The following is a 6,012-nucleotide window of genomic DNA, read 5'->3' on the forward strand; positions in this document are numbered from 1 at the left end:
AGAGTTATAATTAAAATAAGAAATGATAAGACACGTCTTCTTAGAGTTTTAATACAAATGGGAAATGTGACACATATCCTCATGATCCTCTCCACTCAAATACGAATTTGGCCTTAGGATGCCACATAAAGGTCTTCTAGAAGCTTCTTTTTGACCTACACATGTCAACAATCTCATCCCACTTGTTAGGTATAAACATATGCACATTATTTTCTAAGTTTTAACCAAAAATTCACTTAAAAATGCTAAGAATTAATAAAGTTTGGAAAAACATAGATGTGACCCTATAATGATGAAAGTGAGATGAATGTAGTGACATGGTAGTGAAATGAAGGTGAAATGGAGGTGATATAATGAACATGATAGTGCAAGTGTAATGGAAGTAAACGACAATTTCAAGACCCAACATCGGGCTCTCTAAAGCTCGACTAGCCACAGCGCTTTTCAGGTGGGCTTGGGATTCCAACCACTATGCCCTATTGATGTGGCCATACCAGTTACAGCGACTCAAGGAGATTTGGCTCATGTCCAATCCGAAGCCGACAAGGCAAATAGCTTCATTGAGCATATTCAACACAGCCGCCAACAGGGCCATGACATATTGGACAAAACCATTGCCAAGTACAAGCAGCGCATGATCAGCATCGGGTACCACACAAGTTCCAGGTGGGCAACAAAGTTTGGCTACATTTGTAGGAGTGCCTCGCTTGGCCCCACCGCAAGATTCACCCGCTTCGATATGGTTCATACACCATCACCAAGGCTGTGAGAGATAATGTTTTTGAGCTCAGCATTCTCCCATTCCTTGGCCTGCACCCAGTGTTTAATGTGGATCACCTTCGGCCATACTTTCCACCATTACTAGACACATCCGACATTGCAGAACAGCTCACACCAACAGAGTTAAATCCAAATTGCATGAAATAAGCTGCAACTGATCAGATCATGGACACGCAGATCAAGAACACTCGCCAGCAAAATATCCAACTGTATCGAGTTGTCAAAGCAGGGCAACTCCTTCACCAGGGCAAGTGGCTCACCAAGGACCAAGTTCAGCAAAAGTTTCTTCATCTCATGGAGGAACTCAACACAACGGGGACCATTGCTTCCTAAGGGAGGAGGAATGATCCAGGTGGATATTGGTGGCCACCCGCTAATTCCACTTGGATCCCCATTGCTTCTTTCAGTTTTTCAATTTCCTTAATTGTAGCACAGTTTACTATTTTTAGTAGTTTTTCGGGTCCTAAACTTCTGAAGTCGTTTCGAGGCCCTAAACAACTTTTATTGGCAATCTACCACCACCAATTCGTAATAAGTCATCTTTTTCGTCATAGTCCTCGAAGAGATATTTCCAACAAAGTATCATGCGCATCAAACGGAGATAATATGACCAAGTTACAACCCCGGGAAGTTGGTTGCCCTACTAACCCCAACAAGGCCCATAAACTCTTGGTGTTACATCTCCTCAAGTTAGGGTTTTGGTTGTTTATGGTTTGCTCTTATTGTTCAATAATAAAAAGGCCCTTGAGCCTCATTGTAACGCAGTTCAGATGCAGATAGCCACCACATATCTTCTCAGAGATAAGCTATCATTGCCAAGCTAGTCTCATTTCCATACTGTTTTTAAGCATATTTCATTATTTGATATTAGTCAAAGGAAGTGTTATTTCCGCTGCATCTCTATATTTATGGTTATATTTGTAATTTGTTGTGTTCCTGTTTAAATTCGGATCAACATTCATCAGGCATTAAAAGATATCAAAATCCCTCTAATTTAATAAGAGAAAATCAAAACCCTTGAGAAAAAAGTTTTATTCAAAAGTGTAAATCCTTTTGAAATTTTGAACACCTCAACTTCAAAATGACTTACATTTTTATTGTTATTTTATTATTTTCTAACATTAGTTACACATCAATTTAGAATGTAAAATACATCTCTCAATAAATAAACCATAGTACATATATGTGTTTGTTTCTCATGGCCTTCTAAATGGAAAGAGGTTATCAATCATTATCCAAAAGACTAAACCAAAACAACCGTGTAAATTAAATGTCCAAAAGACTTCGGTTATTAATCAAAGTCTAAAAAACCATACCAAAACAATTATGTAAATTGAATCATATTGGAAAATATTAAATGATAATAATGTTACATTTTTTTATTAAGTTTTATTTCATTTGATATTTATAACCAACCAAGATCCATCTTAAATCCAAATCTACCAAGTGCCAAGAGGGTTCAAGTCTCGAGTTAAGATGGATCTAAGCTAGTACTCTTGCATTCCATAATGAATTTCTTCAAACCTTTAAATAGACTTCATTATAACAAATACTACGGAAAAAACCATGGGTTGTCAAACCTGGAGCCCAAAACTGCTAATGTTAGATTATTAATTTTTGTTTTTATTTATTTGACCAAGTCAAAATGTTTATATAACATAATATTACAATGTATCATCCATAATGGAGAGCACCTCCTTACACAATCATATGTCATTTTTCATTTTCCCATTGTTCATGCAATGGTTGAATATGATATATACTTAATGTAATGCTCATTAAACAAATTAAATAGGACACCAATAAAGAATATGAAAAGGTTTTAATGTTGATTTACTTTGTGCAAAATTGTCATGTAAAATATTGATTCGTGCATTAGCTCAAGGGTTCTTAGAAGCCCTTTTATCAATGTATTAAGGTTGGGGATCTAAAAGTTAACAAAAGGTTTTCAAGAGTTAATTTCAATTTTATCTAGTGTTAAGCACCATGTAATGCTTTCTAAATCACTTTCCTAGTATCTTTGGTTAAGTTGACAAGGAACCCTTCTTCCATTAACATTATCAATCTAAGTGATGATGATAAGGAAAGTTTGATAATTGTTTTTGAGTGTGAGAAGATTGAAGGACTAAAGTATAAATATAACCTGAAAAAAAAGAGGAGATGCTTTATTTTTTGGTGGTGTTTGAAGGGGCTTTGGGGTATTCTTTGATAAAAGAATAAAAGGAGTTTCTAAAGGTAGGAAGTCCCTTGTTTTCTTAGCACATAAACAAACCAATAATGAGATTGTGTAGTAAACAAACTTCAACAGATAAGGTTCATTTATTTCTTTAGCAAAAGAAATAACCTAATAATAAGGTTGTGTCCAATAAACAAAAGCCATTGTATAGAGTTCTTAAAGGAACAAATACATAAGCAGAGGGTTTGAAATGATTATCTAGCTAGCCCCTATAAAAAAGACTAGCTTTAAAGAGGCTAATCATTGCTCATAATCTAGATGTAATTCTTATTCCAAAGATGATCATTAAGAGTGGAAAAGTAGGGATCAAGTTTTCATGTTTGTTGATGGTAAGAGAAGGCTCAAGGATCTTATCTTAGAGTAGAGAAAAAGGTTATTTAATTAATTTAACTATTGGTCTTTATACTCGAAATTTGGGATATGATTCTATAATCATAAGATCTAGGGAAAGAAAAGGTTTCTAAATATTTATGGGCCCTACATTTACAAAGTTGAATATGGGGAAAAAAACTATGTTGAACTAGTTTTCATGATGGGGTGGCAACAAGGATGAGGTGAAGTGTCCCCAAAATGGCTATATTTGAAGTTTCTTGTAGGCATAACACTACATTATAGTATTTTGCATAGCCTTTACACATGCAAGTTTTTAAAAAGCTCAAGTAATTTAAAATACAACATAGACATTTTATTATTGACCTCTAGACATTATCAAATTATACGAAGGGAACGAAATAAAAATACAAATTTCTAACCAAAACATTAGTATGCAGTGAAACTGGACTCCTATTAATAAATGGAAGGTGTTGAAACTATAAAAATGCAAAAATGAAACAAACTAGCTCGAATGGTGGTAGTTTATCTCCAAGAATAGATGTGATGGCTATGCACCTTTGCTAGAGTGAGTTACAACAAAGTTGAGAAGCCCTTTTTAACATTGGAAGCTATGAGGAAACCATAAACATCCAAAAACCCAACCCTAAAAGATGAAAAAACCCCAAATTGGGACATCAACTTTCCATGGTCATAATTTTGGCATACAATATCCATTTGGCACGCTCAATAGCCCATTTGAAATGTCTAGTTGAGAATTACACATTTCAAAAAAACTGAAGCTATGCATATGACATCAATAAAACATCATTTAGGGCCTCAAAATGACCCTGGAAGTTTAGGGCCTAAAAAACTATAAAAATAAATTGTCAAGATGGAAAAGTATACTTTGAACTAATGGAGTGGGTGGATGGCCACCAACGTACGCCTAGATGGAGAAACCGGTGCCTAGAAACCGTCGACAGTCCAATGACTCTGTCAGTCCGCGTGCACCCCCGTTCCTCCCTTTCAGCGTTCGCCTTCCGACTTGTTAACTCTCGTCTGGCGCCTTCCCATCTACTCCCCTCTGCCATCCCCCAACGCCTCCACCACATGCATTAACTCCTCCCGGTCTCATTCAAAACTTTCAATTCCTCATTTGCCTGCACGAAACTCCCCTGAAGCACAAATCAATTCAGAGAAACAAAAGGGTTGAACAAACGAAGAAGCGCAATTACTCAATCGCCCCAGAATGAAGAAGTGCCTTCTAGGAAACTACATTTAACTAATGCTCACAAGGAAGCAACATTGTGTAATCATTAACAGACTTGACGTCGAATTCTAAAATTTGAATGGTTTCATGGGCTGCAAAAAGGACAAATCTGGCCTAAATCAATTTAACAACACATACTCTGATTAAGGCTAAATGAACTTGATTTGATACTCATATACATGCATATATCTCTAGAGGATATTATTATACTTGTCAAAAAAATTATATGTTGTTATATATATTATAAAGTATGAGATTCAATACTTATAACAAGGAATGGATTTGTTGATCAGATTGATAATTAGTTATGTCTCCCACCTTGTTCATGATTGATTAGTAAGAAGACAAAGTATATTTCCTATTTGTATTGATGTTGTTTCAAAGAATAGGGCATTACTAAAGAAGCCATATATTTATATGGGCATGTGATAATGCTACAGTCCAAGTATGTGTAGATGACTTGTTTTTTCTTAGCTCTGACAGTGAGATACGTTGTTTTGTATTGATGAGAAGAGAGGATTTTTGATAGCTCAATGTCATTGAAGAGTAGAGAGTATTGTTGAGAAGTCAAAATTGTTGAGGTCTACTGTAGAGAGAGCGTTGAGTGCTTCTACTTTGTCCAACTAGGGTTTGCTGTTGATGTTGAGTAGAAGTAGTGTACTTGATATATTTTATGCTACTGGGGTTTGATCTCGAGCAAAGAAGCAAAAGTTCTCTAATTGATATAAAAACAAAGTTGTTGCGGCACCATTGCATTTATTAGTACTATTGAATTAACTAGCTAAGGTTTAATCCTTATGCAGTGAGAGTTGGTGTTGTTGTTAACGTCTTTGTGTCAGATTCACAGAATTAGCAAGTTATTTTCTTTCAATTATTATTTTGAACAGAGGTGGAAATCCAAAATCAAACCTTACATACCTTACTGCAGGAAAAGAAAGAAAAGTGTAGGAAAATCTAATTTTTCTTCATGTAACACACCAAAGCAAACAAGGGGATGTAGGTTTATAGAATTGATTGAATGGTATTTTATGCTTCTAAGGATATGTATAACACAAATTTGTTTGAATATATAAGTCAAATAAATGCCTACTTATCTAATATGAATTTATTGTTGTTTTATTTTCTAGCTCTTCTAGGCGTAGAGAATAATGGAAAAGTGGATGTTGTGCATTGAAGTGTCTTGTCGTCCAGATCCAAGTCAAGCCACCGTTAAATGTGTTTCATAATGCAGCAAGAAATCATGTGGTGCATAAAAAAATAGAAATGCATAGGAAGACAACGAATAACGAAGTCTATTATATTGGCCTTGTTTAAGGGCTTAAAAGCAAAAAGTAATGTTGTTAATAAAATCGTTGTTTTCAGGAACTCACAACTCATATGCAATCAAATCAACATCTATGAAGTTCAAAAAAAC

The sequence above is a fragment of the Pinus tabuliformis genome, chromosome 5_1 (genome assembly GCF_031772625.1).
Source record: "Pinus tabuliformis cultivar Carrire ecotype Pingquan chromosome 5_1, CPIR1, whole genome shotgun sequence".
Classification (NCBI taxonomy): domain Eukaryota; kingdom Viridiplantae; phylum Streptophyta; class Pinopsida; order Pinales; family Pinaceae; genus Pinus; species Pinus tabuliformis.